Raw genomic sequence first — 12,569 nt, 5'->3', positions numbered from 1 at the left:
CTTCAATGTATGGCTTGTTCTTCTCGGTCCACCAAAGAAGCTTTGTTCCACAATTGTCTTCCCACTTGGAACCTCCCGCAATTTCTCAACCTTGAGAACTTTTTAAGAGTGTAGACTTCAACCCATGCTGGCTGAGGAATTCTGGGAGTTGAAGTCCAGACTTCTTAAAGTTGCCAATGTTGGGAAGCACTGCTCGAGATTGGAGGCCCTACTACTCCCAAGAGGTCTACCAAGGTAGCAAAAAGCTCTCCGGAGGACAACTCCACCGGCCCATTTTACCACCCGCCAAGCAAGGAAATATCTTCTACTTCAACCTGGAAACATTCCAGAAGAACCTCATGGCCTCCTTCTTCTCCTTCTGTGGTTCTTGCAGGAGTCCAGTTCTAGGCTTGGTGACCTGGAGAAGACACTTCCTGGCTTACAGGCACAGGATTCACGGAGCATCAGGACCTGGCGTGCCCTTCCTTTGGACTTCCCTGCACTTGACAAGAATGTCCTTCCTCCCCACGGCACATGGCTGTTCTCTGCACTGCCACACCGCCCTCTCCTCCAGGAGGGAACATGCATGGACAACGTGGCCCATGCCTCTCCTTCTACGGCCCCTCTTTCCTTTACTCCTTTCTCCAAAGGAGGACCTCCCAGTTACACGTCCCTCGGACTTCAAGGGTTCCAAAACAGCCTTTTGCCTGCTAAGGTTTAGGCACCAGATGGTGAAGCGCTACAAGCTACAAGCAAGCCGCCTTTGATGGCAACTCGTCCCAACATCAGAAGAAGGGACAGATGGACAGCACTGGTCAACTCTGGAAGAGAACTGCGGGGCGGGGGAGAAGCAAAGGGGTTAATTGTTAAGTTGTCGGTCTCTCTTTCTTTCTCTCTCTCTCTTTTCCCTCCCCACACACAGAAAATGTACGCCCCCCTCTTCCCCCCCCCACCTGGGAGGCTGCTGTTGGCCACATTGGCCGTGTCCATCCACGGTGGTCTCTCCGTCATGAACTTCTTTTCAAACAAGACGAGAATTCCCAGAGGTTGTGTTTTGTTTTTTAAAATTTCTGTTATCCTTTCTTTTCTTCCTTCTTTCTAATAATTTAATTATTGATGTGGATGATCAGAGAGGGGAAGTAAATTAAATGGGACACTTTTCTTTCGTATTATTGTGAAGAGTGGAAGAACTATCTTTCTCTCTCTCTCTCTCTCTCTCTTTCCCCGTCTCTCCTTCCCTCCCTCTCCCTGTCCCTCTCTCTCCCTGTGTCTCCCTCCCTCCCTCTCCCTCTCTCCCTTTCTCTCCCTCTCGTTCCCTCTCCCTCCCTCCCTCTTTCTCTCCTCTCTCTCCCTCTCCATCTCCCTCTCCTCTCCCTCCCTCCCTCTCTCCCTTTCTCTCCCTCTCCCTCTCTCTCTCCCTCCCTCTCTCCCTCTCTTTCTCTCCTTCTCCCTCTCTCCCTCTTCATCTCCCTCTCCTAACCCTCTCCCTCCCTCCCTCTATCCCTTTCTCTCCCTCTCCCTCTCTCGCTCCCTTTCTCTCCCTCTCTCTCTCCCTCTCCCTTTCTCTCCCTCTCTCCCTCTCCTTCTCCCTCTCTCCCTCTCCCTCTCTCTCTCCCTCTCTCCCTCTCCTGCTTCCTCTCTTAATCTGGCATGTTCCCCCCCCTTCACTTGGCTTTCCAATGCTTTCTTAATATAAGGTTCTTAGGAACATTTTATTCACTTATTGTTCTCCATAAAATGGTGGAGGACTCCTGGGAACACAAAAAAATCAGTGGGTCCTTTGGGTGGGGCTCCAAAAAGGTCAAGAACGCAGTTGGAACTGGGTGATCAAGACAAGCATTATCTATGGTTCAGTTGGACGGAGATCCCGAAAACTGCGATCACAGGATGTCCATTCCCGGTTCTTGGAGGTCACCCAATCACCAGAGGGTCTACCAGGAGAAGAGAGGTCCAAAAGTCAAGGTCACAAACTCATAATATCACCAATCATGAGATTGGAAGGGGTTTGGGAGGTCCTACTTCGACCACCTGCCCAGGGCAGGTATCCTCAAACCATCCCAGATTATCCCACACAAATGACTGCTTCATACATCTCGTAGTCCTCCTTATTTCAAATTTGGGTCTCTCTCACTCACTAAAGCTTCCACCCAAGGTTCTTGAGAACTTTGGAGAATAAATCCACTCCTCCTTCTCCGTGGCACTCTTTCATCTAGGTCTCAAAGCCCACCTTGGATTCTGTGGGCTTAGTACCCTGGAGAGAAACGTGCTTGTGTTCCCCCCCCCTTACAGTATTGGTTCTTATTCAATGGGATATTAGACCGTTTGCTTCATCGGAGACCCTTAGGTTACCCTTGCACTGGGTGGGGAATTCTGGGAGTTGAAGTCCACCCATCTTAAAAAGCTCCCAAGGTTGAGAACTACATCTTTAGAATGAAGAAAGATGAGAAATGGCAACTTAAATTAACAACAGTATCTCTCAACATCATGCCTAGGAGCAAACATCAGAAAGAAAGACTCCAGCATCCTGATCTCCTTAACTCATAATGGGGTAGACTCCAAATTTCCAAATAGCTTGGAAAGTCCAACTCTGGGTTCACCCAAAGCTCTACATTCTAAAACTAAATTAACCAAACATGACATGCTAAGACAGGGTTTGTCAGTATGAAAGTCGGCTGGGTAATTTGGGGTGAATCACCAGAAGACGGTAAGTTCCAGTCCCGCCTTTGCTACGAAAGTTGGCTGGGTGACTTTGGGCCAATCACCAGGCGACGGTGAATTCTAGTCCAGCCTTAGTCATGAAAGCCAGTTGGGTGACATTGAGTCAAACACCAAGAGATGGTGAGTTCTAGTCCCACTTTAGACCTGAAAGCCAGCTGGGTGACTTTGGGCCCATCACCAGGCGACGGTGAATTCTAGTCCAGCCTTAGTCATGAAAGCCAGTTGGGTGACATTGAGTCAAACACCAAGAGATGGTGAGTTCTAGTCCCACTTTAGACCTGAAAGCCAGCTGGGTGACTTTGGGCCCATCACCAGGCGACGGTGAATTCTAGTCCAGCCTTAGTCATGAAAGCCAGTTGGGTAACATTGAGTCAAACACCAAGAGATGGTGAGTTCTAGTCCGTACCTTGGGCATGAAAACTGGCTGGGTGCCTTTTGTCAATCCCCAGGTGACTGGGAGTTCTAGTTCTGCCTTAGGCGTGACAGCCAGGCGTGTGATTTTGGGCCAGTCTTGGCCCAACCCACCTCACAGGGTTACTGTTGGGAAAATAGGAGGAGAAAGGAGAATTAGGTATGCCCGCCAGCTTGAGATATTCATAAAAATAATAAAGGCGGGAAACAAACAAAGCAGACTGACTGGCAAGAACGGACCGCCCATTTTCCCCTGAAAAGAAGGCAAAATAACCCCTGGGGAGGCGGGGAAGACTGCACCTTTTTTTGAAAAAGGGTGAAAAACAGCCCTCTCTCCATGGGGCTGCTACCTCTGGCAACTTAAAAAAAAAATCTTTTAATTAAAAAGGCAAATCTGGAAACTCCAGTCTTTGGAGGTCTGCTGAGAAAGGAATTCACTTTGGGGTTGGCCATCCCCACTCACCCAGCACTATAACAGAATAACAGCTGGAAGGGACCTTGGAGGTCTTCCAATCCATCCCCCTGCTTAGGCAGCAAACCGTAGACCAGGAGTAGGCAACCTTGGCTCTTTGATGACTTGTGGACTTCAATAACCAGAATCCCTGAACCAGCTATGCTAACTCAGGAATTCTGGGAGTTGAAGTCGACAAGTCATCAAAGAGCCAAGGTTACCTACCGCTGCCCTAGAGCCTAGACCATTTCAGACAAATGGCTGTCCAATCTCTTCTTAAAAACTTCCAAGTGTTGGAGCATTCACCACGTCTGGAGGCAGGTTGTTCTCCTTAATTCCAGGTTGCTTCTCTCCTTGATTAATTTCCATCTGTTGCTTCTTGTCCTGCCTTCAGGGGCTTTCAAAAATAGGTTGACCCCATCTTCTTGGCTTTGGGTTTGGCTAGTCTAAAGAAATGAAGAAATAGGGGAGACATAATAGCAGCATTCCAGTATCTGAGGGGCTGCCACAAAGAAGAGGGGGGTCACGTTATTCACCAAAGCACCAGAGGGCAGGACGAGAAACAATGGTTGGAAGGTGATCAAAGAGAGAAGCAACCCGGAATTAAGGAGAAACTTCCTGACAGTGAGGACAATTAACCAGTGGAACAGCTTGCCACCAGAAATCGTGGACGCTTCGTCACTGGAGGTTTTAAAGAAGAGACTGGAGAGTCACTTGTCTGAGATGGTATAGGTTCTCCTGCTTGAGCAGAGGGCTGGACTAGAAGACCTCCAAGGTCCCTTCCAGATTCTATTCTATTCTATTCTGTAATTCTCTTCTCTTCTCTTCTCTTCTCTTCTCTTCTATTCTATTCTATTTTTCATTCATATTCTATTCTATTCTATTCTATTCTGTAATTCTCTTCTATTCCTATTCTATTCTATATTTCTATTCTATTCTATTTTTCATTCATATTCTATTCTATTCTATTCTATTCTATTCTGCAATTCTCTTCTCTTCTCTTCTCTTCTATTCTATTCTGTTCTATTCTATGCCATGCCATTCTATTCTATTCTATTTTTCATTCATATTCTATTCTATTCTATTCTATTCTATTCTATTCTATTCTATTCTATTCTATTCTATTCTGTAATTCTCTTCTATTCCTATTCTATTCTATATTTCTATTCTATTCTCCATTCATATTCTATTCTATTCTATTTTATTCTATTCTGTAATTCTCTTCTCTTCTCTTCTTTTCTATTCTATTCTGTTCTATTCTATTCTTCTACTTCATTCCATTATTCTATTCTATTCTATTCTATTCTATTCTATTCTATGCCATGCCATGCCATGCCATTCCATTCCATTCCATTCCATTCCATTCCATTCCATTCTATTCTATTCTATTCTATTCTTTGTGGCAGCCCCTCAAATATTGGAAGACTGCTATCATGTCACCCCTTGTCCTTCTCTTCATTAAACTAGACATACCCAATTCCTGCAACTGTTCTTGTTACGTTTTAGCCTCCAGCCCCCTGATCATCTTGGTTGCTCTTCTCTGTACTCTTTCTAGATTCTATGTTGCTCAGGGGCCTGCAACACACTCCCCCACCCCACCCCAAATTTTGCTCCGCAACCAAGCACCACATGTCTTCCACCCCTGGTTTAGACAGCGAGTGCCACAACTGCATACCGATGCTACAATAAATTGTGCTTCCCTTATCCCTTTCTTCTTCTTCTTAGCTGTCCCCCGATAAGCTGCGCTGAGCAGCAGTGACTTATTTAAAGAGGAGCCAAAAACGCCAATAGCAGCCCACAACTCTGGTTGCCATGACAGGCTGTTAGTGGGCGAGCTTTCTAAAAATTATTGTTAACAAGAACGATTCTCTACAGCCATGGAAGGACGGTAAAGTTCTCAGCTGGAGGATACCAAGTTTATTTACATGTGGCTGAATATTCTCCGTCATCCGGGTCAGGTCTGTCCAAAAGGTGCTTTTTTTCAGAAGGCAACTGGACTTTCTTGTTTTTTTTCTTTGAAGACGTTTCGCTTCTCATCCCAGAGGCTTCTTCAGCTCTGACTGAATGGTGGGCAATGGAAGGATTTATACTCCTTGCAGAAAAATTGGTCATTTGCCTTCTGTTAGACCAGTGGTTCACAACCTGTGGGTCGGGACCCCATTTGGGGTCGAACGACCATTTCACGGGGGTCGCCAAACAACGCAGTCCGCCATTTTCCCCCCCCTTTTCCTTAGTTGTGCTACTCCCTTTTATTCTATTGGCTTTTGAAAGCCAATAGAATAGACTCTCTTAAATAGAGTCTAATTCTATTGGCTTTCAAAAGCCAATCGGAATTGTCCAGGCTGTCTCTGCCCTGCTGAGCCCGCCAAAAGTCCCATTCTGCAAACGGTGCTGCACCAGTTGAGTAGTCCTCGACTTACGACCGGTTGAGTCGTCCTCGACTTACGACCGGTTGGGGGTCGCGGCATTAAAAAGGTTGAGAACCACTGTGTTAGAGAGTCATGGAGGCCACTTGGAGGTTTGTCTGTGTCTGAGTGGTGCAAATGGGTGTGTGGAGCCTTCTTGGGACTGCTGAAAGGGCTGTGTGTTGTACACAGGAGATAGGTGGTGTTGTATCCCTCCCCCTCTGCTGAGGAAGGAGTGTTTAGTTTTGACCTAGGTGACCTCTTGGACCCCCCTTGAACACTCGGGTGACCCTGAGGACACAGATATACCTCCAAGTGGCCTCAACAACTCTCTAAAAGAAGGCAAATGACCAGCTGTCTGCAAGGAGTATAAATCCTTCCATTCCCCCACCATTCAATCAGAACCTGAGGAAGCTTCTGGGATGAGAAGCGAAACCTCTTCAAAGAAAAATAACAAAGTCCAGTGGCCCCTTGAAAAAAAGCACCTTTGGGATTTACAACTTGGTCCTCCACTTGCAAGCCTTTACCCCTGGCTGTTCTTCCCCAGTACGCGAAGCCTCCACGAACAGCACAGTTTACCCCAAGAGGATTTTGAGCAAAATCTTACCGACTTACCGCTGTTCCTTTAGTGACTATTGGAAGGGACAACACCGCTGGGAAAAAAGAGACTTTTTTCACTCACTGTGGATCACACTTAGAACTGCTGCGGCATCCCCAGCATCCGGTGATTAAAATGCAGCTGCTTGGCTACTGGTTCCTATTTATGATGGTCGCAGCGTCCCGGGATCGTGTGATCCCCTTTTGTGATCTTCTGACAGGCAACGTCCACGGGGAAGACCGATTCCGCAGCGATTCATTTAACCACCGTGGCAAGAAAGCTGACATGGCTCAAAGCTCACTTAACAACGGGCTGACGTAGCTGCCGAATTTTGATCACGTGACCCCCGGGGATGCCGCAACAGCTGTAAGCATGAAAAGTAAGTTCGAACAATCGCTAAACAGATGGTCGTAAGCCGAGGACCACTTGGTATCCTCCAGCTGACAACTGTCGCATCGTCAAGGGGAGGGAGGGCTGGCTGCCCCTGGGGTCTCTGCGGATTTGAGGTGCTAGAAAGATCTTGCTGGGAAGACTCTTGTTCGGATCTTATGACCGGATCCCCCAAGATTACACGGTTTCTGGTGGAAATGCCCGAATTGCTGTGATTTGCAATGGTGGAGTTCCTGGAGGAATATGTCTCCACCTTTCTTTGAATGTTTTCATTTTTTTTTTCCCTTTCCATTCCGTCTTTTTCCTTCCTTCCTTCTTTCTTTCCTTTCCTTTCCTGTAATTGTTTCCTCCCTTTTCCCTCCTCTCCATTTTTTTCCTTTCTTCCTTCCTACCTTCCTTTCCTTTCTTCTTTGTTTTCTTTCCCTTCTTTTCCTTTAATTCTTTCCTCCCTCTTTCCTTCCCTTCCCTCCTTTTCCCTTCTTTCGTTCTTTCCTTTCCTTTCCTTCCTTCCTTCCATCCTTCCTTCCTTCCTCCCTTCCTCCTTTCCCTTCCCTTCCTTTCCCCTTCCTTCCTTCCTTCCTTCCTCCCTTCTTCCCTCCCTCCCTCCCTCCTTTCCTTTCCTCCCTCTTTACCTTCCTTTCCTTTTTTCCTTCCTTCGTTTTCTTTCCCTTTTTTCCTTTCATTCTTTCCTCCCTCTTCCCTTCCCTCCTTTTCCCTTCTTTCGTTCTTTTCTTTCCTTTCCTTCTTTCCTTCCTTCTTTCCTTCCTTCCTCCCTCCCTCCCTTCCTTCCTCCTTTCCCTTCCTTTCCCCTTCCTTCCTTCCTCCCTTCTTCCCTCCCTCCCTCCTTTCCTCCTTCTTTTCCTTCCTTTCCTTTTTTCCTTCCTTTCCTTTCCCTTTTTTTCCTTTCATTCTTTCTTCCGTTTCCCTTCCCTTCCCTCCTTTTCCCTTCCCCCTTCGTCCTTCCCCTTTTCCTTTCCCTTTCCCTTTCCCTCCCCCCCCTGAACATTCCAGGCACCCATCGCCTCTCCCATGGGCCCCCATGCGCCAGCCCCTCGCCCGTCTCCCATCCCTTCCCTCACTCCGCTCTCCCCTGAGCCAGAGACAAAAGGGCAACGCAGCCATTCCGGGGGTCCAGATTCAGGTTGCCTTAATTTACAGGGCATCTGGATCCCCTTGTCGTCAGCCTGATTCATACCAGCAGGCCATGTTGTCGGTGTGGTGCCTGTGTGTGCGAGCGTGGGGGCGGGGGAAGGGCGAGGAGGGGGCAGGGGGAGAAATGATGGATGGGCCATGCCAGAGAGGTAGAATTAGGTGTCGAAGACCCTAGTCTTTCCAGAAGAAAAAAGAGGAAGGGGTAGGGAGGTGGGGAACGAGGAATCATAATAAAGTCATTTATCACCGAGTGCGGCTTGCGAGTCAAGCCAGCCATCCCGGGGGAGGGAAGAAGAGGGAGAAGGGGGGGGGAAGGGAGAGGTGGGGGAGAGACAGAAAGCTGGTCTGCACGCATGTTTTCCAAGCTGCTGATTTTTAAGAAATACTCTTGTGTGTGTGTGGAGGGGTGGGGAATCCTTCTTTTGTTGTAGAGAGCTGATTAAAGAAGTTATCCAAGGTAAAAGTGAATGGGGGAGGGGAAACAACATGGCTGCCCTATTGCTCTAGTCTAGTCAATCCCGGCAACTTTAAGACGTGTTGGACTTCAACTCCCAGAATTCCCCAGCCAGCATTCCCATTACATCTTCAAGTCCACGAGCTCGCGCGCTGGCTGGGGAATTCTGGGAGTTGAAATCCAACACGTCTTAAACGTCCACTGGCATGCCATTTGGGGGATTCTGGGAGCTGAAGTCCATATGTCTTATTGTCCTCTAGCCACCCTGGCTGGGGAATTCTGGGAGTCGAAGTCTACACATCTGGCATCTTCCCAAGGTTGAAGAAGGCTGTTCTGGGTTCGAACCTCTGCGCTTCCACAAACCTACTCATCTGAAATGTCCCTGGGTTGGAGAAAACCTGAACTTTCCTGTCTCTCCCCCCCCCCCCTTTAACTGAACCAGCTGCTTTCTCCCCGTGTAGAAAGTCTGCAGATTGTCTCCCTTTAACAGAGGCTAACATGCATGGACCATAAAGCGCCCGGCTTTGGATCCTTGCTCGAAGGCTGTTGTATAAATAATTAAACTGGCATAAACAGGGCTGGCCCACGGGCCCCTCTCAATTTGCTTAAAAATCAGAGTGCTCTTTGATAATATTTACAACCCTCATTAAGAAGTGTAAGCAAAGCAGGGTCTTGGGTTACAGCCCCCCTCCCTTGACTGTGCCCAAAACAAGGCCTGGAAACTTGCAGGTCTGTAAGCCCCCCTTCCCAAATCTGCAATTTTGGAGCTCTTTAAGCTCTAGTCGTCTTCCAGGGACAGAATCAGAAGGGGAATGTGTGTAGGTGTGTGTTTGTGTGTATGTGTGTGCTTTGGGAGGGTGGGTGGGGGTATCCATGCATGCTCCCTGGCTAACTTCAGTTCAGCGAACCCTTCCCTTCTTCTGTGGTCAAGCCTTGCGTTTTCCCAGGTGCAAAAGCTGAGGAATTTTGATTTTTCCCTTCTTTGTTTCTTCTTAAAGGAACCCAGGTTCTGGACCTGTGCAGTAAAGACTGACGGGCAGAAAAACCAAGGGGGTCCACGGTGTGCACGTGTGTGTCAAAAAAGGGCAAGATGGCAGCTGCACCTACTTAGGGGTTGGGTGAAAAAAGGAGGATAGTTATTCCTGGCTGTCCAAGCCCCACTGTTTTTAAACAGGCGCCGCAGTTAGGAACAGCTTAGATTTTACCGTTGTGGCCGCCATCTTGACTTTTTTGACCCTCTTCTCTCTGGAAGCTCCTGGCTGAAGTCTTGATTCTTTTACCTGCAAACTTGCCAACTCCATTTTGGGAGCTGAAGTCTACACATCTTCAACTTCACTAATATAGTAGGTGGAGAATCCTGGGTGTTGAAGCCCACCTATCCTTACGTTCCTTAACATGTCGGCTGGGGAATTCTGGGAATTGAAATCTATCCATCTTAAAGTTCACTAGCAAGCTGGCGTCCCCCAGTTCAGGCCTTAGCCTGGCGCCACAACTGATGAAGACAACGCAGGATTGATTCCTTTTTATTGAAGCGCTTCAGCAAAAGGGGTCCCAGCCAGCAAAATGCCAGGAGCCAGAACAAAGGATTTCAACAAGCTTTTATACGTTTTTTCAAGGCGGGATAAAGAAACATTGTCTAATAGGCTTTTTGAAAGTTATCTAAAGGGTCCTCTATTGGCTACTTCAACCCTATTCCTAGGAGTTAACGAATAGGCATCCTAGAAGACTTTTAGCAAGCCTTCCATTGGCTCTGTCTTAGCCCCATTCCTTATCTTAGCAATATGTCTTGTATGGGGTGCCTGACAGTCTGTTCTTGTTTTGAAAGGAGCCCCACCTGCCCACACCCCCTTTTCCTTTATCTTTCTTTTGCAGACTTTGCAAATACACCTCTCCTCCCTTTTTTCTGAGTTCATGCCATAACAGTTGAATTTTTACAGCAAATGGCCCATCAAAGCTGGCGAAGGAATTCTTTAACTTAGCGACTTGCCAACTCCTTTTGGGGGCTGCTAAGTCTCACACCTCTCGGAGCTTAGTCCATACAAAGACAAAATGGGGAAAGGGATATCTCCCTGCCATGAAAAAGTACTGCTGGGGGCACAGTAAAGCAGTTTCCAGGACTAACTTGAGCTCCTTCTTCCCAAAGAGTTAGCCACCCTATTTTTTTTTAAATTTATTTATTTTTTTGCCATGGAATCAATGGCCAAACCAGGTTCAGGGGTAGGCCACCTTGGCTCTTTTATGACTCATGGACTTCAACTCCCAGAATTCCTGAGCCAGCATGGGGGAACTATGGCCCCCTCATGACTCGTGGACTTCAACTCCCAGAATTCCTGAGCCAGCATGGGGGAACTATGGCCTCTTCATGACTCGTGGACTTCAACTCCCAGAATTCCTGAGCCAGCATGGAGGAATTATGGCCCCCTCATGACTCATGGACTTCAACTCCCAGAATTCCTGAGCCAGCATGGGGGAACTATGGCCCCTTCATGACTCGTGGACTTCAACTCCCAAAATTCCTGAGCCATAATGGCTCAGCATGGAAACCTCTCCCTTTCCCCTCAGCATGGCTGGCTCAGGAATTCTGGGAGTTGAAGTCCACCAGTCATAACTGAGCCAAGGTTGCCTACCCCTGGCCTAGTTCAACCAGAAATGTTCACCTGTGTGTGGGTGATGGGTGAATTACCTGCAACGGAAGCTTCCCAACCACTTTGTTTCCATTTCACATCGGATCCCGAAAGGTGCTGGGCATGTAGGACCCCAATGGAGAAGTCGGGGAAGGGTCTGCATTGTGGAAGGCCACAAAGGCTGGGAACAGATGGGTGGAGGGCACCCTGGCCTCTCCCCGCTAACCCCTCCATGGGTCTCCAGGAGCAAGCTGAAATGCAATCCGTGGCCCTCTTTGGTTCAATTGCAGGCTAATGAAGTGTCATTAATCATCCAATTATACACCTGTCAGGAGGGGAACAATAGTGTGAGCCGAGAAGGAAGGCTGGGGGGGCATCTGAGCTGGCAGGGGCCCCTCAGCAGAACAAATCCAGGGGAGACAATGGGAGACAAAGCAGAGATGACCCCAGGAGCAGGCAGAAGGCAAACCCAGGGCTCGGCTGGGGGAAGCGGGGGGGGGGAATTCAACTTGGGGGGGGGGGGAAATAAGCAACCTGCTCTTGCACACCAGGGTCACCATCTGAGTGGGCTTTTCACCTGCCTGCTCAGGAACGACTCAAGAAAGGAGGGGGGGGCAATATTGGAAGTAAAACTCACTGCCTACTTTGGAAGAATGGATACTTAAGGTGTCTTAATTTAGCAGAAACGGCAAAAATCTCCGCCTACTTGAAGGACCATTCACAAGAAAGATGCATGATGGTTTGGAGAAGATGGATTGATTATATTCAAAAGAAATATGAAACTGAAAAGTATTACCTTGCTTTGGAGTAGATTTTAGATCATTATTAATGGTTTTAATGATATTATTATTATTTTTGTCTTAATTTGTTAATATTTGTTTTGAGAAGGAGTTAAAAGTGTGTTATGGTTTTGATTGATAGTATAGTTGGTTTATGTTAGTTAGAGTATGTTTGTTTATTTGTTACCCTGTAATCAGCTCTGGGAAGTGGGGGAGGGGGGAAGGGTGGGGTGGGGTTATATTGTAATAAATTTGTAAAACTTTTAATTAAAAAAAGAAAGAAGGAACAGTGCTACAACCAGATGGCTGTCAGCTTTTCCAGATTAGGCCAGACTAGGAATCAAAGTTATGCAGGCCAATATTACCTTTATTATAAAGTGGTGGCAGCAGAATCCTGCATGTCTGAATGAGTCCCCGTCCTTTATCTTCGAGGGAACCAGGGAAGGTCTTGGCTGTTGTCGCTTTCTCACATTTCTTCTTTCCCTGACCCTTGTTTCTTTTATCTGACCAGCTGCCTTGATCACAGCTCTTTCTCCTGTTCCTCAAGATCAGGTAAGTATCAAGCAAGTAGGGCGTCTTTACAACCTGTGGACTTCAACTCCCAGAAT

General features: G+C 47.5%; 1 protein-coding gene across 9 annotated transcripts in view; it reads left to right on the top strand.

The window, feature by feature from the left end:
- MEIS3 (Meis homeobox 3) overlaps positions 1 to 1,129 on the top strand; it is a 39,351-nt gene extending 38,222 nt beyond the window's left edge. For all 9 annotated transcript variants that reach the window (XM_039369210.1, XM_039369208.1, XM_039369203.1 and 6 more), the window contains one exon: positions 374 to 1,129. The gene's annotated coding sequence lies outside the window, so the exon portion shown is untranslated. The remainder of the gene's footprint in view (positions 1 to 373) is intronic.
- Positions 1,130 to 12,569: the final 11,440 nt, after the last annotated feature.

Source organism: Crotalus tigris, unplaced genomic scaffold (assembly GCF_016545835.1).
Source record: "Crotalus tigris isolate CLP2741 ecotype Arizona unplaced genomic scaffold, ASM1654583v1 scf7180000020990.9691751010:1144802, whole genome shotgun sequence".
NCBI lineage: Eukaryota > Metazoa > Chordata > Lepidosauria > Squamata > Viperidae > Crotalus > Crotalus tigris.
The sequence above is the reverse complement of the archived record's forward strand: the minus strand, read 5'-3'. Positions and strand labels throughout refer to the sequence as shown.